Consider the following 22,655-nt stretch of genomic DNA (forward strand, 5'->3'; position numbering starts at 1 on the left):
TCAGGTAACCATTGGCCTTATAGATGTCCTCTAATGGTAGAATATTGTATGTATTTCAAAAATAACACCACAGAATAGCTTCTCGTCTGTCTCATATAGTACAAGTATTCCTATTGTTACGTCTATTGTGTCTTTTTTGGCACTTTATTGTCTGACCTATGAATGCATAGGTTAAATTTCTAATTACTTGAGTAATGTCATATATTTCTGTGTGTTCTATGTGAGGTACTGCTGCCTATGGATATAGATATGTGCCTCCAACAGCCCATGCCATCCTTTTGATTTGAAAATAGAGAGTAGATATATAACAAATACGTTTTAAAAATTGGTGTGAGTTGTAAAAAAAAAAAGGAAATATATATATATATATCATATATGTGAAATGCATTTATTTATTTTCAACGTCATCAATCTTTGAGGCCCTACCTCAGATTTTGTATTTATGTATAGAAATGCAATTGGATTATAGTATCTTTGCCAATAATAATATATCGCTATTATATCATGAAATGTATAACCTATGAATCAATAAATAAATGTTATTGTTTTCCTTGTTGTCTCTGTCTTTTCATAGCCCCTCGCCGTGTAACTGGAGCAATAAACAAAACAGACAAGGAAATTTGGTTTAGACAGAAAGTCCCCTCTGTGACCTGTCAATCAACTTTTATATTCAGCTGCTGTATTACTGAAGGCATCACAGCTGTGTGAAAATATTACATACCGTTTGTTGTTTACAGGGAAATCATGATCAAAGAGAAGGAGATTGAAGAAGGAGCGGATTCCTGCAGGCGTGTTGTTTGTTGGTACAAACCATGTGCTGCTCAACATCACTGACTGTGGCAGGAAAGCTTGCATATTTCATGTCAAAGTAATTTGCAATTTAAATTAATTTTTACAGAGCACAGCACAGTTAGTTCAGTATATCATGCGCACAAGTAAAAAGCTCTCTAACAAAGCTGGGAAGCAGAAATACATTTAATTCTATTTCAATTCAGTGGCATCAGTAGCTTCAAGGCTTATTGATTTTCTGTTATAAAATAAAATGAAAAGAATTGATTTGTATACAACAGAAAATCTACAGATGATGGCGTAGGTGACGTGCAATAATTCAGTGTTGGCAGTTCTGATATTGGTGCAAATGTTGGGTATTTAGTAGCAGAGAGGGGTTCTTAATTGCAGGTTTAAACACATATTTAAACATGTTATCATCTCTGGGAGGCTGAAGTTAAACACGGTTTAATGTAATTGCTAATATGCTAATATTAGGCTGGTTATTATAGTAAAGCATAAAAATCAGAATCACAAATACTTTATTGATCCCTGGGGGTGAAATTGCTTTGTTAGAGTTGCTGCTGTGTAAGAAATAGAATACAAAGTAATTCAAATAAAATTAAGGTAAAAAAGCAGCATGCTACACTAAATATACAACCAACATATAAATACAAATATGAAATATAGAGTACATTTAAAGTAAATAGAGATATCTACAATAGAATAAAATAGAAATAGATATGAACAAATATGTACAGTGCTTAACAAATTTAATAGACCAACTGTCATAAAAACGAAAAAACATAAATATTTTAGAAATCTTTCAAAGGCTTGTTTTAAACTAGAAATGTTATTGTTTTTATTTGGCAAATAACAAACTGAATTCACCTTTTTATATCCAGATTTGAGCCGAAGTCAGAAATAAATCAAACATAACATACAACCACTAAAATTATTTTTTCTGTTCAGGAATGCAAGTAAATAACTGTAATTTGACTCTTAACCAAGAAATAATAAAGTGCTTTACTATTTTTACAGGGTTTGTTTTGAAAAACAGTACATTTAAAAACTCATGGATAACAACAATAATTATATTTGAGCACTAAAACATCATTTTGGTTAAAGAACTTCTACCTACTGGTGTATTAACCATTACAGAAACATTAAAAAATATTTTGGTAATTACTAATGCTCTTAATTTAGGACAGCTGTGGCACAAACCACATGTCTAATACATTTGTTAAGCGCTATATATATGTAACAACAGTGTGACAAATTGAATTACTGCACATGATTTCTATAGATAACATGGGCTATTTATTACAAAACACATAGGAAAGCTGAGGATCATGCAAATGTTAAGTTTTGCAGGTATCTGGTCATAAACAAAAGTACCTGGCAAACTGGTACTTTGACCTGATGATAGAGGTAGATAAAACGGTAGATGACTGCCTTCATGCTTCATTCATTCACAGTTATCTCTCTCCCTCTCTCTCTCACTTCTCCAGCTTCTTCTTAATCAACTGATTATCGGCATTTTCTCTTTTAGGCAGATTTTGCCACAAGCTCTATCAGCCAACCATACTGCTGCTGCTGTCAAACTTCAAATATATTCTTCCCTCTGTTGCTGCCAGCTGTCATTTTAGGCAAAATCAAATCAAAACGTTGCCTTTGACCTCCAGCCATCTTGTCAGTGCTCAGGTTGGGCTCATCAGACGTCCACTATAGTATACTACACAATAGGGAGGTTCACAACCCTCTAAATATAATATATATGATCAAATATTTGTTCACTCAGAAAGAAGTCTCCCCTGATGGAAATACTTTTTGAGATATTTCAGTCCACACCAAAGTGATGGACCAGCAGACGTTCTAACCTGCTGGGGCACACCTGCCTGCCTGGGTAAAAGGAATATTTCACAACAAAAAGAGAGCAATCACGCCTAACACATGTCAGTCAACACATGAAAAGTTAGCTGCAGTAGTTTCACTTCGCCCTTTTCCCAAACTGTGACTGCTCTGTTTTATTGCTGTGACTGCTCTGTTTTATTGCTTAAACAAAGCATGAAGAATCCATCAAATGCTCTTTTATGCATCAAAAGTCCAGCATCAAGCTGGAAAAAAAATGCCTTTACCTCATTATTTTTGGTCTTCCACTCCCTGACAATGCTTTGTTTCACCCAGCAGTCACCCTGCAGGAGCAGAGGGTATTCTATCGAGCGAGAGAAGAACCTGTAAATTAAAGAGGTAAAGGTGTGACTCCTGCTCTGACACCGCATTCCTTTTACTACACAACTCTTTTATGATGCTGCATGAGTATATTATCCATGTCAGTTTTTGTTGATATTTTGCACCTGTGATTGACTTTAGTTACTGCTGCTTTTTCTCCAAAGGGATATTCATTCTCAGTAGCCAGATGAGCTTCCTGAATTTACACCCAAAGTGCCTGCAGCTCCTCCACTTCAGCTGCAGCTGCTTGACAGTCTACCCAGGGGATGTGCAATTAAAGTACGGAAATGTTTTTTTTTTTTTTTTTGTTGCTAAAAGACACAAAAAAAGCTGCAAAAATTGCACAAAAATGCATTATTTGCCTTAATGATGTAATTTACCCCGATTAACATGGGACTAAAATGATCAGATGGTTCTTTGCAGTGGAATATTTTGTTTCCAAAACAAAAGACCTGTGCAATTATTGCAAACCACAGGGGGAACTTCTCTTTGTTTTAAGATATAACATCATTTACCGTCTGTTGAAAGCACTTAAACCTGAAAGTTTTGTGGAGAGAAAGTGCAGCCATCTGTACCGTCAGGCCTGTCCTTCTCCTCTCAACCTGCTAATGTAAGATCAAAGATCTCTGCAGGAGAGAAAAATAAAGTTTGATGTGCTCAAGAACACTTTGTCTCCTTTTTGCAGGTGGTGACATTCAGACATTTATCATTCTGACCGCGGCAGTCTCGCCGACAGCCTGTTTGTTTACTTCACCATCAGTTAAAAGTTGCCTGGCCCTCGGCTCGAAGACACAAGACCCGGCTCAGAGTTTCCTGCCTGTATTCAGCTGACAAGAAAATCCTTCATGATTTATCTCATCAGCTGATGAAAGCTGATGAGATAAGGCGGGAAGCGAGCTGACCTTGAGGAAAAGAAAACTTCACCACTACACCAGCAAAATATGCATTTATATCAGCCATTGTGTGTTACAATGACAAGCAAGATTGTTGTTGAAAGAGACATTATGACATAATTTAAGGCTCAGTGTTTGTCCTGTCCTCATTGTGAACTCAAACACTTTCATTACTGCTCAAAGGTGAAGTATTTATTTCTGGCTTATTGCCAAATCCAAACATGACAAAGAGGAAATTTGATTATTAAGGACCTCTTTTTCATCCCCAACCATTGTACAGATACAAGTGCTGCTTATCTATGTACTCTTTGATTTACTTGTGTATTTATGTGACTCCCTGCTCCTGCAACAAATGAGGTCAATAAGCAAATAGCAATGAATTAGAGAACACTTTCCTGTCTCAACACACTTTAAAGCCAGTAGTGCATTAATTGTTTCTCCTTGACTTGAGGGCATCATTCACAGGAAACATTGCTTTAATTTGCACTATTGTCAGATTCATTCAGCGACAGGGACAAAAACATTTTAATTGCAAACTTCAAAAGCTGTGTAGGTATAGTGGGGGTCCTTAAGGTTTAGCAAACAAGTGGAGTCATTTCCTTCCTTATAAAACATTCATATATATTTCAGTTTTTCACGTGTTTTGACTGATTGTAATAGGCAGTGGGAGAAGGTTCTGTGGCTTAGCTGGTCAAACCGCCTTTCAAATAAACAGTAGATCCTGGGTTCAAATCCCAGCAGCACCTAATCAAACATAGAGTTTTTTAGCTTCTTGCAAAATGGAACAGCAGTTGTAGGAGGTGCGGTGACTTAGCTGGTCAAAGCGCCTATCTAGTAAACAGGAGATCCTGGGTTCAAATCCCAGCAGCACCTGGTTGTTACAGATTCTTTCTTTCCAGTAATTGCAATTGAAATGTCTGCAGAGGTTTTCCTGTAAAAACAACAACTGCTAAAGCACATGTCTTGTAAACAGGACATCCTGGGTTCAAGTCCCATCAGTGCCGAGGAATCATTAGATGCACATCCTGTTTCTTGGGATAACTTTTTGGAAGCGTGGAACGATGCGACCATGGAATCACATGTGAGTAGCGAAATCAACTCGTCTGGGTATGTAAAAAAAGAAGTGCTGTGGCTTAGGTGGTCAAAGCGCTTGTCTAGTACACAGGAGTTCCTGGGTTCAAATCCCAGCAACACCTGGTTGTTACAGATTCTTTCTTTCCAGTAATTGCAATTCAAATGTCTGCAGAGAGTTTCCTGTAAAAACAACAACTGCTAAAGTACATGTCTAGTAAACAAGACATCCTGGGTTCAAGTCCCACCAGTGCAGAGGTATCATTAGATGCACATCCTGTTTCTTGGGATAACTTTTTGGAAGTGTGGTACGATGCAACAAAAGAATCACATGTGAGTAGTGTCAAGTGAGCTGAGATCTCTACTCGCCACACACCAGCTAAGCAGTATAAGGCTGTGGAAATCAGGGGCTTACCAGCTAGGTGGTATGAGACTGTGGAAACCAGGGACTTTCCAGCAGGGTAACAACAGTTGGTGACAGTTGGGCGCTTTCCTAATAAATTATGTTATGCACGAATGGCACTGTAATGATTGATGTTGATCTAGTAGATTATTGTGAAAAAGATGCTAATGAAAAGTTGATGATGATTGTATTTAAAATGATGAGTTACAATCAGTATGTGTGGTAACCGGATTGATCGTTAGAAATTTTGTAATAAAGTGATTGAGACAGGGCGAAGCCAGTAGAAGAACTCCAAAGAGGAAGGATCAAGCCGAGACATGGTGTACGTGCGGAACGTGTTGGGCCGAAGGAAACTGGTGAAGAAGAGGTGAGAGGGACGGTCCAAGAGATCGTGCCATGGCAACAGTGGAAACCAGAAGGGAGATGGAACCAATGAGAGGACTGGTGAGGAGTGGCAAGGAGGAAATGCTCTGAAAGAAGGAGCCGCAGAGTATAGAAGCTGTAACACAAGAAACAATCTTGGTCATCCTTCTCGGGGAGCTGCAAGACTCTTCAACCGACTCTCAAGAGCTGAAGACGACGCCTGATCGACCACATCGGGGGAAAAGACTCCAGTTCTACAATCAAGAAGAAGACAGAGTGAGGACGCTCACATCAAGAAAGAAGATTTCCAATTTGACCGGTGAAGATGAGGGACGAGTGAGAAGAAGGGTGACCATTCCAACGCCACTCGATGATAGATTAAAGAAGTCTTCTTTCTGAGTTCTCACTGACGCCAGGACCAAGGGACCAGTCAAGGATCGCTCCGACTTTGGACAGAGTGGAGAGCCACAGCTGAGGCCTGAAGCCGGGCATTGCAAAAGAGTTCCTTGGCCAGACAACTCTCACGTCTCCTTCTCCAAAACCTTCAGGTTTAATACCCAGCTACAGCTTCATTCAACACAGGCAGTTAGGATATCATGGTAAGACATTAAGTAGATGATAATAATTTTATGATTGAGATTTTTGAATATTTTAAGTAATCACTTTGGAATCAATTTATGCTGTAAGCTTGCACCTTGATATACTATCAATACATTTTCAATTGCATTTAAAGTGAAGTAGTGGACCTTAGATTTTTCAATCTTTTGGTATTTAAAGGTGGTGTGTAATAACTAGTTTTTTATTGGTTACTCTGGCCAAATACATTTTAACTTTCCTTGGGGATTATTTTCGCAGCCACTAAAATTAACCTAGCAATTCACCAAGTGCACAGATCAATAAGAGGAGAGCTGCTATTAAATGGGCGGGGCCAGCGTGGTATCTGTTTTACAGGGTTTCTCAACAGGTGCCATTCTGGAGTAAGCAGGGTAGGTGTCCGGACCAAGGCAGTCAGACGCTAGGCGAGTCTCCTCACCACCAGCTTGAATTATAGGTTCCCAAAATACCAGCTGAGATAATTTCCTCAGGAAAAGGAATCTGACCCTTAGTGGGAAGCTGGTCCAGAAGTCCCTATACATGGGCAATCTCTGGGATCAAACAGTAGCGAAATCAACTCGTCTGGGTAGGTAAAAAAGAGGTTGTTCTTTCCAGTAATTGCAATTCAAATGTCTGCAGAGGTTTTCTTGTAAAAACAACAACTGCTAAAGCACATGTCTTGTAAACAGGACATACTGGGTTCAAGTCCCACCAGTGCCGAGGTATCATTAGATGCACATCCTGTTTCTTGGGATAACTTTTTGGAAGCGTGGTACGATGCGACAAAAGAATCACATGTGAGTAGCGAGATCAACTCGTCTTGGTAGGAGAAAAAGAGGTGCTGTGGCTTAGCTGGTCAAAGCGCCTGTCTAGTAAACAGGAGATCCTAGGTTCAAATCCCAGCAGCACCTGGTTGTTACTAGGGATGGGTACCTTTCACATTTGAATCGGTACCGGTACTCAACGGTACCAATTTTTGGTACTTTTGCGTTTGTTTATGTGGTAATAAATGTGAATTTGTTTAATAATAAAATCTAATTTTTTCAATTCAACATATTTATTTCTCAAAATATAAACTTTTAAAAATATATCAAAACAATATAAAATCCAGGATGAGCAGTGCTTTATTGTTGAGTGAACGTGCATTTTGTAACATGAAGGTTGCAGTGTTATCAAAGAATGCAGAGGAGCGCGCTCAGGTTGCAAGTGCATGGAGGAGAGAAAAAAAAAAGGTTGAGGAAGACATATTGGAGAGATAGCAGCTGGCGCCTAGCAGGCCTAGAGCCGGGCTGTTCGTCTCTGAGCCGGGGTGGAAGAGGGCAGCAGCTAGTGGCTAGTTACCGCGGTGAGCAGACAGGACCAGACGAGGAGGTAAATAAAAAAAACAAAAAATAGTGCGATCGTCAACACGCTTGTTAATCAAAGTCGTCAAATGAAAACAGGTTGAAATCAATGATCAGTTTAAAGTAAACGCCGTTTAGGTACCGAAACATGGTACCGTTTGATTTTACATGAACCTGGGTTCAAATCCCAGCAGCACCTGGTTGTTACAGACTCTTTCTTACAAGTACTTGCAATTCAATTGTCTGAAGAGGTTCTTTTGAAGCGTGGTAGCATGCGATTAAAGAATCACATTTGGGTAACCAAATCAACTCGTCTGGGTATGAAACAAAGAGGTGCTGTGGCTAAGCTGGTCAAAGTGCCTGTCTAATAAACAGGAGATCCTGGATTCGAATCCCGGCAGCACCTGGTTTTCACAGATTCTTTCTTTCCAGGAATTGCACTTCAAATGTCTGCAGAGGTTTTCCTGTAAAAACAACAACTGTTAAAACACATGTCTTGTAAACAGGACATCCTGGGTTCAAGTCCCACCAGTGCCGAGGCATCATTAGATGCACATCCTGTTTCTTGGGATAACTTTTTGGAAGCGTGGCACGATGCGACAAAAGAATCACATGTGAGTAGCGAAATCAACTCGTCTGGGTAGGTAAAAAATTGGTGCTGTGGCTTAGCTGGTCAAAGCGCCTGTCTAGTAAACAGGAGATCAGCTAAGCCACAGCACCTGGTTGTTACAGATTCTTTCTTTCCAGGAATTGCAATTCAAATGTCTGCAGAGGTTTTCCTGTAAAAACAACAACTGTTAAAACACATGTCTTGTAAACAGGACATCCTGGGTTCAAGTCCCACCAGTGCCGAGGTATCATTAGATGCACATCCTGTTTCTTGGGATAACTTTTTGGAAGCGTGGTACGATGCGACTGTGGAATCACATGTGAGTAGCGAAATCAACTCTTCTGGGTATGAAACAAAGAGGTGCTGTGGCTTAGCTGGTCAAAGCGGCTGTCTTGTAAACAGGAGATCCTGGGTTCAAATCCCCGCAGCACCTGGTTATTACAGATTCTTTCTTACAATTACGTGCAATTCAATTGTCTGCAGAGGTTGTTACAGATTCTTTCATTCCAGTAATTGCAATTCAAATGTCTGCAGAGAGTTTCCTGTAAAAATAACAACTGCTAAAGCACATGTCTAGTAAACAGGAGATCCTGGGTTCAAATCCCAGCAGCACCTGGTTATTACAGATTCTTTCTTACAAGTACGTGCAATTCAATTGTCTGCAGAGGTTTTTTGAAGCTTGCTAGGATGCGATTAAAGAATCACATTTGAGTAACCAAATCAACTCTTCTGGGTATGAAACAAAGAGGTGCTGTGGCTTAGCTGGTCAAAGCGCCTGTCTAGTAAACAGGAGATCCTGGGTTCAAATCCCAGCAGCACCTGGTTGTTACAGATTCTTTCTATCCAGTAATTGCAATTCAAATGTCTGCAGAGGTTTTCCTGTAAAAACAACAACTGCTAAAGCACATGTCTAGTAAACAGGACATCCTGGGTTCAAATCCCACCAGTGCCGAGGTATCATCATATACACATCCTGTTTCTTGGGATAACTTTTTGGAAGCGTGGTATGATGCGACCATGGAATCACATGTGAGTAGTGAAATCAACTCGTCTGGGTAGGTAAAAAAGAGGTCTTGTGGCTTAGCTGGTCAAAGCGCCTGTCTAGTAAACAGGAGATCCTGGGTTCAAATCCAAGCAGCACCTGGTTCTTACAGATTCTTTCTTTCCAGTAATTGCAATTCAAATGTCTACAGAGGTTTTCCTGTAAAAACAACAACTGCTGAAGCACATGTCTAGTAAACAGGACATCCTGGGTTCAAATCCCACCAGTGCCGAGGTATCATTAGATGCACATCCTGTTTCTTTGGATAACTTTTTGGAAGCGTGGCACGATGTGACAAAAGAATCACATGTGAGTAGTGAAATCAACTCGTCTGGGTAGGTAAAAAATTGGTGCTGTGGCTTAGCTGGTCAAAGCGCCTGTCTAGTAAACAGGATATCAGCTAAGCCACAGCACCTGGTTGTTACAGATTCTTTCTTTCCAGGAATTGCAATTCAAATGTCTGCAGAGGTTTTCCTGTACAAACAACAACTGTTAAAACACATGTCTTGTAAACAGGACATCCTGGGTTCAAGTCCCACCAGTGCTGAGGTATCATTAGATACACATCCTGTTTCTTGGGATAACTTTTTGGAAGCGTGGTATGATGCGACCATGGAATCACATGTGAGTAGCGAAATCAACTCGTCTGGGTAGGTAAAAAAGAGGTGCTGTGGCTTAGCTGGTCAAAGCGCCTGTCTAGTAAACAGGAGATCCTGGGTTCAAATCCCAGCAGCACCTGGTTCTTACAGATTCTTTCTTTCCAGTAATTGCAATTCAAATGTCTGCAGAGGTTTTCCTGTAAAAACAACAACTGTTAAAACACGTCTTGTAAACAGGACATCCTGGGTTCAAGTCCCACCAGTGCCGAGGTATCATTAGATGCACATCCTGTTTCTTGGGATAACTTTTTGGAAGCGTGGTACGATGCGACTGTGGAATCACATGTGAGTAGCGAAATCAACTCGTCTGGGTAGGTAAAAAAGAGGTGCTGTGGCTTAGCTGGTCAAAGCGCCTGTCGAGTAAACAGGAGATCCTGGGTTCAAATCCCAGCAGCACCTGGTTCTTACAGATTCTTTCTTTCCAGTAATTGCAATTCAAATGTCTGCAGAGGTTTTCCTGTAAAAACAACAACTGTTAAAACACGACTTGTAAACAGGACATCCTGGGTTCAAGTTCCACCAGTGGCTAGGTATAATCATGTCCACACCCTGTATATTGGGATAACTTTTTGTAAGCGTGGTACTATGCGACCAAAGAATCACATGTGAGTAGCGAAATCAACTCGTCTGAGTAGGTAAAAAATTGGGGCTGTGGCTTAGCTGGTCAAAGCGCCTGTCTAGTAAACAGGAGATCAGCTAAGCCACAGCACCTGGTTGTTACAGATTCTTTCTTTCCAGGAATTGCAATTCAAATGTCTGCAGAGGTTTTCCTGTAAAAACAACAACTGTTAAAACACATGTCTTGTAAACAGGACATCCTGGGTTCAAGTCCCACAAGTGGCTAGGTATAATCATGTCCACACCCTGTTCATTGGGATAACGTTTTGTAAGCGTGGTACTATGCGACCAAAGTATCACATGTGAGTACCGAAATCAACTCGTCTGGGTAGGTAAAAAAGCTGGTCAAAGCGCCTGTCTTGTAAACAGGAGATCCTGGGTTCAATCCCAGCAGCATCTGGTTATTACAGATTCTTTCTTACAATTACGTGCAATTCAATTGTCTGCAGAGGTTGTTACAGATTCTTTCATTCCAGTAATTGCAATTCAAATGTCTGCAGAGAGTTTCCTGTAAAAATAACAACTGCTAAAGCACATGTCTAGTAAACAGGAGATCCTGGGTTCAAATCCCAGCAGCACCTGGTTATTACAGATTCTTTCTTACAAGTACGTGCAATTCAATTGTCTGCAGAGGTTTTTTGAAGCTTGGTAGGATGCGATTAAAGAATCACATTTGAGTAACCAAATCAACTCTTCTGGGTATGAAACAAAGAGGTGCTGTGGCTAAGCTGGTCAAAGCGCCTGTCTAGTAAACAGGATATCAGCTAAGCCACAGCACCTGGTTGTTACAGATTCTTTCTTTCCAGGAATTGCAATTCAAATGTCTGCAGAGGTTTTCCTGTACAAACAACAACTGCTAAAGCACATGACTAGTAAAAAGGACATCCTGGGTTCAAATCCCACCAGTGCCGAGGTATCATTAGATGCACATCCTGTTTCTTTGGATAACTTTTTGGAAGCGTGGCACGATGTGACAAAAGAATCACATGTGAGTAGCGAAATCAACTCGTCTGGGTAGGTAAAAAATTGGTGCTGTGGCTTAGCTGGTCAAAGCGCCTGTCTAGTAAACAGGATATCAGCTAAGCCACAGCACCTGGTTGTTACAGATTCTTTCTTTCCAGGAATTGCAATTCAAATGTCTGCAGAGGTTTTCCTGTACAAACAACAACTGTTAAAACACATGTCTTGTAAACAGGACATCCTGGGTTCAAATCCCACCAGTGCCGAGGTATCATTAGATGCACATCCTGTTTCTTTGGATAACTTTTTGGAAGCGTGGCACGATGTGACAAAAGAATCACATGTGAGTACCGAAATCAACTCGTCTGGGTAGGTAAAAAATTGGTGCTGTGGCTTAGCTGGTCAAAGCGCCTGTCTAGTAAACAGGAGATCCTGGGTTCAAATCCCAGCAGCCCCTGGTTGTTAAAGATTCTTTCTTACAAGTATGTGCAATTCAATTGTCGGCAGAAGTTTTTTTGAAGCGTGGTGGCATGCGATTAAAGAATCACATTTGAGTAACGAAATAAACTCTTCTGGGTCTGAAACAAAGAGTTGCTCTGGCATAGCTGGTCAAAGCGCCTGTCTAGTAAACAGGAGATCCTGGGTTCAAATCCCAGCAGCCCCTGGTAGTTACAGATTTTTTCTTTCCAGTAATTGCAATTCAAATGTCTGAAGAGGTTTCCCTGTAAAAAAACAACTGCTAAAGAACATGTCTAGTAAACAGGAGATCCTGGGTTCAAATCCCAGCAGCACCTGGTTATTACAGATTCTTTCTTACAAGTACGTGCAATTCAATTGTCTGCAGAGGTTTTTTGAAGCTTGGTAGGATGCGATTAAAGAATCACATTTGAGTAACCAAATCAACTCTTCTGGGTATGAAACAAAGAGGTGCTGTGGCTAAGCTGGTCAAAGCGCCTGTCTAGTAAACAGGATATCAGCTAAGCCACAGCACCTGGTTGTTACAGATTCTTTCTTTCCAGGAATTGCAATTCAAATGTCTGCAGAGGTTTTCCTGTACAAACAACAACTGCTAAAGCACATGACTAGTAAAAAGGACATCCTGGGTTCAAATCCCACCAGTGCCGAGGTATCATTAGATGCACATCCTGTTTCTTTGGATAACTTTTTGGAAGCGTGGCACGATGTGACAAAAGAATCACATGTGAGTAGCGAAATCAACTTGTCTGGGTAGGTAAAAAATTGGTGCTGTGGCTTAGCTGGTCAAAGCGCCTGTCTAGTAAACAGGATATCAGCTAAGCCACAGCACCTGGTTGTTACAGATTCTTTCTTACAAGTATGTGCAATTCAATTGTCGGCAGAGGTTTTTTTGAAGCGTGGTGGCATGCGATTAAAGAATCACATTTGAGTAACCAAATAAACTCTTCTGGGTCTGAAACAAAGAGTTGCTCTGGCATAGCTGGTCAAAGTGCCTGTCTAGTAAACAGGAGATCCTGGGTTCAAATCCCAGCAGCCCCTGGTAGTTACAGATTTTTTCTTTCCAGTAATTGCAATTCAAATGTCTGAAGAGGTTTCCCTGTAAAAAAACAACTGCTAAAGAACATGTCTAGTAAACAGGACATCCTGGGTTCAAGTCCCACTAGTGCCGAGGTATCATTAGATGCACATCCTTTTTCTTGGGATAACTTTTTGGAAGCGTGGTACAATGCGACCATGGAATCACATGTAAGTAGCGAAATCAACTCGTCCATTAGATGCACAACCTGTTTCTTGGGATAACATTTTGGAAACGTGGTACCATTCGACCATGGAATCACATGTGAGTAGCGAAATCAACTCGTCTGGGTAGGTGAAAAAGAGGTGCTGTGGCTTAGCTGGTCAAAGCGCCTGTCTTGTAAACAGGAGATCCTTGGTTCAGATCCCAACAGCACCTGGTTGTTACAGATGTCTGCAGAGGTTTTCCTGTAAAAACAATAACTGCTAAAGCACATGTCTAGTAAACAGGACATCCTGGGTTCAAGTCCCACCAGTGCCGATGTATAATTAGATGCACATCCTGTTTCTTGGGATAACTTTTTGGAAGCGTGGTACTATGTGACAAAATAATCACATGTGAGTAGCGAAATCAACTCGTCTGGGTAGTTGAAAAAGAGGTGCTGTGGCTTAGCTGGTCAAAGCGCCTGTCTAGTAAACAGGAGTTCATGGGTTCAAATCCCAGCAGCACCTGGTTCTTACAGATTCTTTCTTTCCAGTAATTGCAATTCAAATGCCTGCAGTGGTTTTCCTGTAAAAACAACAACTGCTAAAGCACATGTCTTTTAAACAGGACATCCTGGGTTTCCAATCCCACCAGTGCCGTGGTGTTATTAGGTCCACATCATCTTTTTTGGGATAACTTTTTGGAAGCGTGTTAGGATGCGACCATGGAATCACGTGTAATTAGCGAAATCAACTCGTCTGGGCAGGTAAAAAAGACGTGCTGTGGCTTAGCTGGTCCAAGCCCCTGTCTAGTAAACAGGAGATCCTGGGTTCAAATCCCAGCAGCACCTGGTTCTTACAGATTCTTTCATTCCAGTAATTGTAATTCAATTGTCTGCAAATAGTTTCCTGCCAAAGCACATGTCTTTTAAACAGGACATCCTGGGTTTCCAATCCCACCAGTGCCTTGGTGTTATTAGGTCCACATCCTGTTTTTTGGGATAACTTTTTGGAAGCGTGTTAGGATGCGACCATGGAATCACGTGTAATTAGCGAAATCAACTCGTCTGGGCAGGTAAAAAAGAGGTGCTGTGGCTTAGCTGGTCAAAGCCCCTGTCTAGTAAACAGGAGATCCTGGGTTCAAATCCCAGCAGCACCTGGTTGTGACAGATTCTTTCATTCCAGTAATTGTAATTCAATTATCTGCAGATAGTTTCCTGCTAACAGATACAGATACTCTCTTTCCAGGAATTGCAATTCAAATGTCTGCAGAGGTTTTCCTGTGAAAACAATAACTGCTAAAGCACATGTCTAGTAAACAGGAGATCCTGGGTTCAAATCCCACCAGTGCCGAGGTATCATTCGATGCACATCCTGTTTCTTGGGATAACGTTTTGGAAGCGTGGTACGATGCGACAAAGGAATCACATGTGAGTTTGAAATCAACTTGTCTGGGTATGAAATAAAGAGGTGCTGTGGCTTAGCTGGTCAAAGTGCCTGTCTAGTAAACAGGAGATCCTGGGTTCAAATCACAGCAGCACCTGGTTCTTACAGATTCTTTCTTTCCAGGTATCGCAATTCAAATGTCTGCAGAGGTTTTCCTGTAAAAACAACAACTGTTAAAACACGTCTTGTAAACAGGACATCCTGAGTTCAAGTCCCACCAGTGGCTTGGTATAATCATGTCCACACCTTGTTCATTGGGATAAAGTTTTGTAAGCGTAGTACTATGCGACCAAAGAATCACATGTGAGAACCGAAATCAACTCGTCTGGGTAGGTTAAAAAAGCTGGACAAAGCACCTGTCTTGTAAACAGGAGATCCTGGGTTCAAATCCCAGCAACACCTGGTTGTTAAAGATTCTTTCATTCCAGTAATTGCAATTCAAATGTCTGCAGAGAGTTTCCTGTAAAAACAACAACTGCTAAAGCACATGTCTAGTAAACAGGAGATCCTGTGTTCAAATCCCAGCAGCACCTGGTTATTACAGATTCTTTCTTACAAGTACGTGCCATTCAATTATCGGCAGAGGTTTTTTTGAAGCGTGGTGGCATGCGATTAAAGAATCACATTTGAGTAACCAAATCAACTCTTCTGGGTATGAAACAAAGAGGTGCTGTGGCTTAGCTGGTCAAAGCGCCTGTCTAGTAAACAGGAGTTCATGGGTTCAAATCCCAGCAGCACCTGGTTCTTACAGATTCTTTCTTTCCAGTAATTGCAATTCAAATGCCTGCAGTGGTTTTCCTGTAAAAACAACAACTGCTAAAGCACATGTCTTTTAAACAGGACATCCTGGGTTTCCAATCCCACCAGTGCCGTGGTGTTATTAGGTCCACATCATCTTTTTTGGGATAACTTTTTGGAAGCGTGTTAGGATGCGACCATGGAATCACGTGTAATTAGCGAAATCAACTCGTCTGGGCAGGTAAAAAAGACGTGCTGTGGCTTAGCTGGTCCAAGCCCCTGTCTAGTAAACAGGAGATCCTGGGTTCAAATCCCAGCAGCACCTGGTTGTTACAGATTCTTTCATTCCAGTAATTGTAATTCAATTGTCTGCAAATAGTTTCCTGCCAAAGCACATGTCTTTTAAACAGGACATCCTGGGTTTCCAATCCCACCAGTGCCTTGGTGTTATTAGGTCCACATCCTGTTTTTTGGGATAACTTTTTGGAAGCGTGTTAGGATGCGACCATGGAATCACGTGTAATTAGCGAAATCAACTCGTCTGGGCAGGTAAAAAAGAGGTGCTGTGGCTTAGCTGGTCAAAGCCCCTGTCTAGTAAACAGGAGATCCTGGGTTCAAATCCCAGCAGCACCTGGTTGTGACAGATTCTTTCATTCCAGTAATTGTAATTCAATTATCTGCAGATAGTTTCCTGCTAACAGATACAGATACTCTCTTTCCAGGAATTGCAATTCAAATGTCTGCAGAGGTTTTCCTGTGAAAACAATAACTGCTAAAGCACATGTCTAGTAAACAGGAGATCCTGGGTTCAAATCCCACCAGTGCCGAGGTATCATTCGATGCACATCCTGTTTCTTGGGATAACGTTTTGGAAGCGTGGTACGATGCGACAAAGGAATCACATGTGAGTAGCGAAATCAACTTGTCTGGGTATGAAATAAAGAGGTGCTGTGGCTTAGCTGGTCAAAGTGCCTGTCTAGTAAACAGGAGATCCTGGGTTCAAATCACAGCAGCACCTGGTTCTTACAGATTCTTTCTTTCCAGGTATCGCAATTCAAATGTCTGCAGAGGTTTTCCTGTAAAAACAACAACTGTTAAAACACGTCTTGTAAACAGGACATCCTGAGTTCAAGTCCCACCAGTGGCTTGGTATAATCATGTCCACACCTTGTTCATTGGGATAAAGTTTTGTAAGCGTAGTACTATGCGACCAAAGAATCACATGTGAGAACCGAAATCAACTCGTCTGGGTAGGTTAAAAAAGCTGGACAAAGCACCTGTCTTGTAAAGAGGAGATCCTGGGTTCAAATCCCAGCAACACCTGGTTGTTAAAGATTCTTTCATTCCAGTAATTGCAATTCAAATGTCTGCAGAGAGTTTCCTGTAAAAACAACAACTGCTAAAGCACATGTCTAGTAAACAGGAGATCCTGTGTTCAAATCCCAGCAGCACCTGGTTATTACAGATTCTTTCTTACAAGTACGTCCAATTCATTTGTTTGCAGAGGTTTTTTTGAAGCGTTGTAGCATGTGATTAAAGAATCACATTTGAGTAACAAAATCAACTCTTCTGGGTATGAAACAAAGAGGTGCTGTGGCTTAGCTGGTCAAAGCACCTGTCTAGTAAACAGGAGATCCTGGGTCCAAATCCCAGCAGCACCTGGTTGTTACAGATTCTTTCATTCCAGTAATTGTAATTTAATTATCTGCAGATAGTTTCCTGCTAAAGCACATGTCTTGTAAACAGGACATCCTGGATTCAAGTCCCACCAGTGCCGAGGTATCATTAGACATACGTCCTGTTTCTTGGGATAACTATTTGGAAGTGTGGTACGATGCGACAAAAGAATCACATGTGAGTAGCGAAATCAACTCGTCTGGGTAGGTATTAAAGAGGTGCTGTGGCTTAGCTGGTCAAAGCGCCTGTCTAGTAAACAGGAGATCCTGGGTTCAAATCCCAGCAGCACCTGGTTGTTAAAGATTCTTTCTTACAAGTACGTGCCATTCAATTATCGGCAGAGGTTTTTTTGAAGCGTGGTGGCATGCGATTAAAGAATCACATTTGAGTAACCAAATCAACTCTTCTGGGTATGAAACAAAGAGGTGCTGTGGCTTAGCTGGTCAAAGCGCCTGTCTAGTAAACAGGAGTTCCTGGGTTCAAATCCCAGCAGCACCTGGTTCTTACAGATTCTTTCTTTCCAGGAATCGCAATTCAAATGTCTGCAGAGGTTTTCCTGTAAAAACAACAACTGCTAAAGCACATGTCTAGTAAACAGGAGATCCTGGGTTCAAATCCCAGCAGCACCTGGTTCTTACAGATTCTTTCTTTCCAGGAATTGCAATTCAAATGTCTGCAGCGGTTTTCCTGTAAAAACAACAACTGCTAAAGCACATGTCTTTTAAACAGGACATCCTGGGATTCCAATCCCCCCAGTGCCGTGGTGTTATTAGGTCCACATCCTGTTTTTTGGGATAACTTTTTGGAAGCTTGTTAGGATGCGACCATGGAATGACATGTAAGTAGCGAAATCAACTCATCTGGGTATGAAATAAAGAGGTGCTGTGGCTTAGCTGGTCAAAGTGCCTGTCTAGTAAACAGGAGATCCTGGGTTCAAATCCCAGCAGCACCTGGTTCTTACAGATTCTTTCTTTCCAGGAATCGCAATTCAAATGTCTGCAGAGGTTTTCCTGTAAAAACAACAACTGTTAAAACACGTCTTGTAAACAGGACATCCTAGGTTCAAGTCCCACTAGTGGCTAGGTATAATCTTGTCCACACCTTGTTCATTGGGATAAAGTTTTGTAAGCGTGGTACTATGCGACCAAAGAATCACATGTGAGTACCGAAATCAACTTGTCTGGGTAGGTTAAAAAAGCTGGTCAAAGCGCCTGTCATGTAAACAGGAGATCCTGGGTTCAAATCCCAGCAGCACTTGGTTGTTAAAGGTTCTTTCTTACAAGTACGTGCCATTCAATTGTCGGCAGAGGTTTTTTTGAAGCGTGGTGGCATGCGATTAAAGAATCACATTTGAGTAACCAAATCAACACTTCTGGGTACGAAATAAAGAGGTGCTGTGGCTTAGCTGGTCAAAGCGCCTGTCTAGTAAACAGGAGTTCCTGGGTTCAAATCCCAGCAGCACCTGGTTCTTACAGATTCTTTCTTTCCAGGAATCGCAATTCAAATGTCTGCAGAGGTTTTCCTGTAAAAACAACAACTGTTAAAACACGTCTTGTAAACAGGACATCCTGGGTTCAAGTCCCACCAGTGGCTAGGTATAATCATGTCCACACCTTGTTCATTGGGATAAAGTTTTGTAAGCGTGGTACTATGCGACCAAAGAATCACATGTGAGTACCGAAATCAACTCGTCTGGGTAGGTTAAAAAAGCTGGTCAAAGCGCCTGTCATGTAAACAGGAGATCCTGGGTTCAAATCCCAGCAGCACTTGGTTGTTAAAGGTTCTTTCTTACAAGTACGTGCCATTCAATTATCGGCAGAGGTTTTTTTGAAGCGTGGTGGCATGCGATTAAAGAATCACATTTGAGTAACCAAATCAACACTTCTGGGTATGAAATAAAGAGGTGCTGTGGCTTAGCTGGTCAAAGCGCCTGTCTAGTAAACAGGAGATCCTGGGTCCAAATCCCAGCAGCACCTGGTTGTTACAGATTCTTTCATTCCAGTAATTGTAATTTAATTATCTGCAGATAGTTTCCTGCTAAAGCACATGTCTTGTAAACAGGACATCCTGGATTCAAGTCCCACCAGTGCCGAGGTATCATTAGACATACGTCCTGTTTCTTGGGATAACTATTTGGAAGTGTGGTACGATGCGACAAAAGAATCACATGTGAGTAGCGAAATCAACTCGTCTGGGTAGGTATTAAAGAGGTGCTGTGGCTTAGCTGGTCAAAGCGCCTGTCTAGTAAACAGGAGATCCTGGGTTCAAATCCCAGCAGCACCTGGTTGTTAAAGATTCTTTCTTACAAGTACGTGCCATTCAATTATCGGCAGAGGTTTTTTTGAAGCGTGGTGGCATGCGATTAAAGAATCACATTTGAGTAACCAAATCAACTCTTCTGGGTATGAAACAAAGAGGTGCTGTGGCTTAGCTGGTCAAAGCGCCTGTCTAGTAAACAGGAGTTCCTGGGTTCAAATCCCAGCAGCACCTGGTTCTTACAGATTCTTTCTTTCCAGGAATCGCAATTCAAATGTCTGCAGAGGTTTTCCTGTAAAAACAACAACTGCTAAAGCACATGTCTAGTAAACAGGAGATCCTGGGTTCAAATCCCAGTAGCACCTGGTTCTTACAGATTCTTTCTTTCCAGGAATTGCAATTCAAATGTCTGCAGCGGTTTTCCTGTAAAAACAACAACTGCTAAAGCACATGTCTTTTAAACAGGACATCCTGGGATTCCAATCCCCCCAGTGCCGTGGTGTTATTAGGTCCACATCCTGTTTTTTGGGATAACTTTTTGGAAGCTTGTTAGGATGCGACCATGGAATGACATGTAAGTAGCGAAATCAACTCATCTGGGTATGAAATAAAGAGGTGCTGTGGCTTAGCTGGTCAAAGTGCCTGTCTAGTAAACAGGAGATCCTGGGTTCAAATCCCAGCAGCACCTGGTTCTTACAGATTCTTTCTTTCCAGGAATCACAATTCAAATGTCTGCAGAGGTTTTCCTGTAAAAACAACAACTGTTAAAACACGTCTTGTAAACAGGACATCCTAGGTTCAAGTCCCACTAGTGGCTAGGTATAATCTTGTCCACACCTTGTTCATTGGGATAAAGTTTTGTAAGCGTGGTACTATGCGACCAAAGAATCACATGTGAGTACCGAAATCAACTTGTCTGGGTAGGTTAAAAAAGCTGGTCAAAGCGCCTGTCATGTAAACAGGAGATCCTGGGTTCAAATCCCAGCAGCACTTGGTTGTTAAAGGTTCTTTCTTACAAGTACGTGCCATTCAATTGTCGGCAGAGGTTTTTTTGAAGCGTGGTGGCATGCGATTAAAGAATCACATTTGAGTAACCAAATCAACACTTCTGGGTACGAAATAAAGAGGTGCTGTGGCTTAGCTGGTCAAAGCGCCTGTCTAGTAAACAGGAGTTCCTGGGTTCAAATCCCAGCAGCACCTGGTTCTTACAGATTCTTTCTTTCCAGGAATCGCAATTCAAATGTCTGCAGAGGTTTTCCTGTAAAAACAACAACTGTTAAAACACGTCTTGTAAACAGGACATCCTGGGTTCAAGTCCCACCAGTGGCTAGGTATAATCATGTCCACACCTTGTTCATTGGGATAAAGTTTTGTAAGCGTGGTACTATGCGACCAAAGAATCACATGTGAGTACCGAAATCAACTCGTCTGGGTAGGTTAAAAAAGCTGGTCAAAGCGCCTGTCATGTAAACAGGAGATCCTGGGTTCAAATCCCAGCAGCACTTGGTTGTTAAAGGTTCTTTCTTACAAGTACGTGCCATTCAATTATCGGCAGAGGTTTTTTTGAAGCGTGGTGGCATGCGATTAAAGAATCACATTTGAGTAACCAAATCAACACTTCTGGGTATGAAATAAAGAGGTGCTGTGGCTTAGCTGGTCAAAGCGCCTGTCTAGTAATCAGGAGTTCCTGGGTTCAAATCCCAGCAGCAGCTGGTTCTTACAGATTCTTTCTTTCCAGGAATCACAATTCAAATGTCTGCAGAGGTTTTCCTGTAAAAACAAAAAAAACTGCTAAAGCACATGTCTAGTAAACAGGAGATCCTGGGTTCAAATCCCAGCAGCACCTGGTTCTTACAGATTCTTTCTTTCCAGCAATTGCAATTCAAATGTCTGCAGCGGTTTTCCTGTAAAAACAACAACTGCTAAAGCACATGTCTTTTAAACAGGACATCCTGGGTTTCCAATCCCCCCAGTGCCGTGGTGTTATTAGGTCCACATCCTGTTTTTTGGGATAACTTTTTGGAAGCGTGTTAGGATGCGACGATGGGATCACATGTAAGTAGCGAAATCAACTCGTCTGGGCAGGGAAAAAAGAGGTGCTGTGGCTTAGCTGGTCAAAGCACCTGTCTAGTAAACAGGAGAGCCTGGGTTCAAATCCCAGCAGCACCTGGTTGTTACAGATACTCTCTTTCCAGTAATTGCAATTCAAATGTCTGCAGTGGTTTTCCTGTAAAAACAACAACTGCTAAAGCACATGTCTTTTAAACAGGACATCCTGGGTTTCCAATCCCACCAGAGCCGTGGTGTTATTAGGTCCACATCATGTTTTTTGGGATAACTTTTTGGAAGCGTGTTAGGATGCGACCATGGAATCACGTGTAATTAGCGAAACCAACTCGTCTGGGCAGGTAAAAAAGAGGTGCTGTGGCTTAGCTGGTCCAAGCGCCTGTCTAGTAAACAGGAGATCCTGGGTTCAAATCCCAGCAGAACCTGGTTGTTACAGATACTCTCTTTCCAGTATTTGCAATTCAAATGTCTGCAGAGGTTTTCCTGTAAAAACAATAACTGCTAAAGCACATGTCTAGTAAACAGGAGATCCTGGGTTCAAATCCCAGCAGCACTTGGTTGTTAAAGGTTCTTTCTTACAAGTACGTGCCATTCAATTATCGGCAGAGGTTTTTTTGAAGCGTGGTGGCATGCGATTAAAGAATCACATTTGAGTAACCAAATCAACACTTCTGGGTATGAAATAAAGAGGTGCTGTGGCTTAGCTGGTCAAAGCGCCTGTCTAGTAATCAGGAGATCCTGGGTTCAAATCCCAGCAGCACCTGGTTCTTACAGATTCTTTCTTTCCAGGAATTGCAATTCAAATGTCTGCAGTGGTTTTCCTGTAAAAACAACAACTGCTAAAGCACATTTCCTTTAAACAGGACATCCTGGGTTTCCAATCACACCAGTGCCGTGGTGTTATTAGGTCCACATCATGTTTTTTGGGATAACTTTTTGGAAGCGTGTTAGGATGCGACGATGGGATCACATGTAAGTAGCGAAATCAACTCGTCTGGGCAGGGAAAAAAGAGGTGCTGTGGCTTAGCTGGTCAAAGCACCTGTCTAGTAAACAGGAGATCCTGGGTTCAAATCCCAGCAGCACCTGGTTCTTACAGATTCTTTCTTTCCAGGAATTGCAATTCAAATGTCTGCAGTGGTTTTCCTGTAAAAACAACAACTGCTAAAGCACATTTCCTTTAAACAGGACATCCTGGGTTTCCAATCACACCAGTGCCGTG

General features: G+C 41.6%; 28 non-coding genes across 28 annotated transcripts; all 28 read left to right on the forward strand.

Moving 5' to 3' along the window:
• The first annotated feature begins 7,161 nt into the window (after window positions 1-7,161).
• trnat-agu (transfer RNA threonine (anticodon AGU)) lies at window positions 7,162-7,235 on the forward strand. The gene has a single exon. It is a non-coding gene; the product is annotated as a tRNA-Thr (tRNA).
• A 764-nt stretch (window positions 7,236-7,999) lies between these two features.
• On the forward strand, window positions 8,000-8,073 carry trnai-aau (transfer RNA isoleucine (anticodon AAU)). The gene has a single exon. It is a non-coding gene; the product is annotated as a tRNA-Ile (tRNA).
• A 563-nt stretch (window positions 8,074-8,636) lies between these two features.
• trnat-ugu (transfer RNA threonine (anticodon UGU)) lies at window positions 8,637-8,710 on the forward strand. The gene has a single exon. It is a non-coding gene; the product is annotated as a tRNA-Thr (tRNA).
• A 314-nt stretch (window positions 8,711-9,024) lies between these two features.
• Window positions 9,025-9,098, forward strand: trnat-agu (transfer RNA threonine (anticodon AGU)). Its single transcript has one exon. It is a non-coding gene; the product is annotated as a tRNA-Thr (tRNA).
• An 885-nt stretch (window positions 9,099-9,983) lies between these two features.
• Window positions 9,984-10,057, forward strand: trnat-agu (transfer RNA threonine (anticodon AGU)). Its single transcript has one exon. It is a non-coding gene; the product is annotated as a tRNA-Thr (tRNA).
• A 246-nt stretch (window positions 10,058-10,303) lies between these two features.
• On the forward strand, window positions 10,304-10,377 carry trnat-agu (transfer RNA threonine (anticodon AGU)). The gene has a single exon. It is a non-coding gene; the product is annotated as a tRNA-Thr (tRNA).
• A 1,562-nt stretch (window positions 10,378-11,939) lies between these two features.
• Window positions 11,940-12,013, forward strand: trnat-agu (transfer RNA threonine (anticodon AGU)). Its single transcript has one exon. It is a non-coding gene; the product is annotated as a tRNA-Thr (tRNA).
• Window positions 12,014-13,705: 1,692 nt separating this feature from the next.
• trnat-agu (transfer RNA threonine (anticodon AGU)) lies at window positions 13,706-13,779 on the forward strand. The gene has a single exon. It is a non-coding gene; the product is annotated as a tRNA-Thr (tRNA).
• Window positions 13,780-14,336: 557 nt separating this feature from the next.
• trnat-agu (transfer RNA threonine (anticodon AGU)) lies at window positions 14,337-14,410 on the forward strand. Its single transcript has one exon. It is a non-coding gene; the product is annotated as a tRNA-Thr (tRNA).
• Window positions 14,411-14,720: 310 nt separating this feature from the next.
• Window positions 14,721-14,794, forward strand: trnat-agu (transfer RNA threonine (anticodon AGU)). The gene has a single exon. It is a non-coding gene; the product is annotated as a tRNA-Thr (tRNA).
• A 569-nt stretch (window positions 14,795-15,363) lies between these two features.
• trnat-agu (transfer RNA threonine (anticodon AGU)) lies at window positions 15,364-15,437 on the forward strand. Its single transcript has one exon. It is a non-coding gene; the product is annotated as a tRNA-Thr (tRNA).
• A 557-nt stretch (window positions 15,438-15,994) lies between these two features.
• Window positions 15,995-16,068, forward strand: trnat-agu (transfer RNA threonine (anticodon AGU)). Its single transcript has one exon. It is a non-coding gene; the product is annotated as a tRNA-Thr (tRNA).
• A 311-nt stretch (window positions 16,069-16,379) lies between these two features.
• On the forward strand, window positions 16,380-16,453 carry trnat-agu (transfer RNA threonine (anticodon AGU)). Its single transcript has one exon. It is a non-coding gene; the product is annotated as a tRNA-Thr (tRNA).
• A 569-nt stretch (window positions 16,454-17,022) lies between these two features.
• trnat-agu (transfer RNA threonine (anticodon AGU)) lies at window positions 17,023-17,096 on the forward strand. The gene has a single exon. It is a non-coding gene; the product is annotated as a tRNA-Thr (tRNA).
• A 233-nt stretch (window positions 17,097-17,329) lies between these two features.
• Window positions 17,330-17,403, forward strand: trnat-agu (transfer RNA threonine (anticodon AGU)). The gene has a single exon. It is a non-coding gene; the product is annotated as a tRNA-Thr (tRNA).
• Window positions 17,404-17,536: 133 nt separating this feature from the next.
• On the forward strand, window positions 17,537-17,610 carry trnat-agu (transfer RNA threonine (anticodon AGU)). The gene has a single exon. It is a non-coding gene; the product is annotated as a tRNA-Thr (tRNA).
• Window positions 17,611-17,990: 380 nt separating this feature from the next.
• trnat-agu (transfer RNA threonine (anticodon AGU)) lies at window positions 17,991-18,064 on the forward strand. Its single transcript has one exon. It is a non-coding gene; the product is annotated as a tRNA-Thr (tRNA).
• A 438-nt stretch (window positions 18,065-18,502) lies between these two features.
• On the forward strand, window positions 18,503-18,576 carry trnat-agu (transfer RNA threonine (anticodon AGU)). Its single transcript has one exon. It is a non-coding gene; the product is annotated as a tRNA-Thr (tRNA).
• A 438-nt stretch (window positions 18,577-19,014) lies between these two features.
• On the forward strand, window positions 19,015-19,088 carry trnat-agu (transfer RNA threonine (anticodon AGU)). Its single transcript has one exon. It is a non-coding gene; the product is annotated as a tRNA-Thr (tRNA).
• Window positions 19,089-19,321: 233 nt separating this feature from the next.
• On the forward strand, window positions 19,322-19,395 carry trnat-agu (transfer RNA threonine (anticodon AGU)). The gene has a single exon. It is a non-coding gene; the product is annotated as a tRNA-Thr (tRNA).
• Window positions 19,396-19,528: 133 nt separating this feature from the next.
• trnat-agu (transfer RNA threonine (anticodon AGU)) lies at window positions 19,529-19,602 on the forward strand. The gene has a single exon. It is a non-coding gene; the product is annotated as a tRNA-Thr (tRNA).
• Window positions 19,603-19,982: 380 nt separating this feature from the next.
• trnat-agu (transfer RNA threonine (anticodon AGU)) lies at window positions 19,983-20,056 on the forward strand. Its single transcript has one exon. It is a non-coding gene; the product is annotated as a tRNA-Thr (tRNA).
• A 438-nt stretch (window positions 20,057-20,494) lies between these two features.
• trnat-agu (transfer RNA threonine (anticodon AGU)) lies at window positions 20,495-20,568 on the forward strand. The gene has a single exon. It is a non-coding gene; the product is annotated as a tRNA-Thr (tRNA).
• A 438-nt stretch (window positions 20,569-21,006) lies between these two features.
• trnat-agu (transfer RNA threonine (anticodon AGU)) lies at window positions 21,007-21,080 on the forward strand. The gene has a single exon. It is a non-coding gene; the product is annotated as a tRNA-Thr (tRNA).
• A 383-nt stretch (window positions 21,081-21,463) lies between these two features.
• On the forward strand, window positions 21,464-21,537 carry trnat-agu (transfer RNA threonine (anticodon AGU)). The gene has a single exon. It is a non-coding gene; the product is annotated as a tRNA-Thr (tRNA).
• A 249-nt stretch (window positions 21,538-21,786) lies between these two features.
• On the forward strand, window positions 21,787-21,860 carry trnat-agu (transfer RNA threonine (anticodon AGU)). Its single transcript has one exon. It is a non-coding gene; the product is annotated as a tRNA-Thr (tRNA).
• A 264-nt stretch (window positions 21,861-22,124) lies between these two features.
• trnat-agu (transfer RNA threonine (anticodon AGU)) lies at window positions 22,125-22,198 on the forward strand. Its single transcript has one exon. It is a non-coding gene; the product is annotated as a tRNA-Thr (tRNA).
• Window positions 22,199-22,447: 249 nt separating this feature from the next.
• trnat-agu (transfer RNA threonine (anticodon AGU)) lies at window positions 22,448-22,521 on the forward strand. The gene has a single exon. It is a non-coding gene; the product is annotated as a tRNA-Thr (tRNA).
• Window positions 22,522-22,655: the final 134 nt, after the last annotated feature.

Source organism: Centropristis striata, chromosome 2 (genome assembly GCF_030273125.1).
Source record: "Centropristis striata isolate RG_2023a ecotype Rhode Island chromosome 2, C.striata_1.0, whole genome shotgun sequence".
NCBI classification, from domain to species: domain Eukaryota; kingdom Metazoa; phylum Chordata; class Actinopteri; order Perciformes; family Serranidae; genus Centropristis; species Centropristis striata.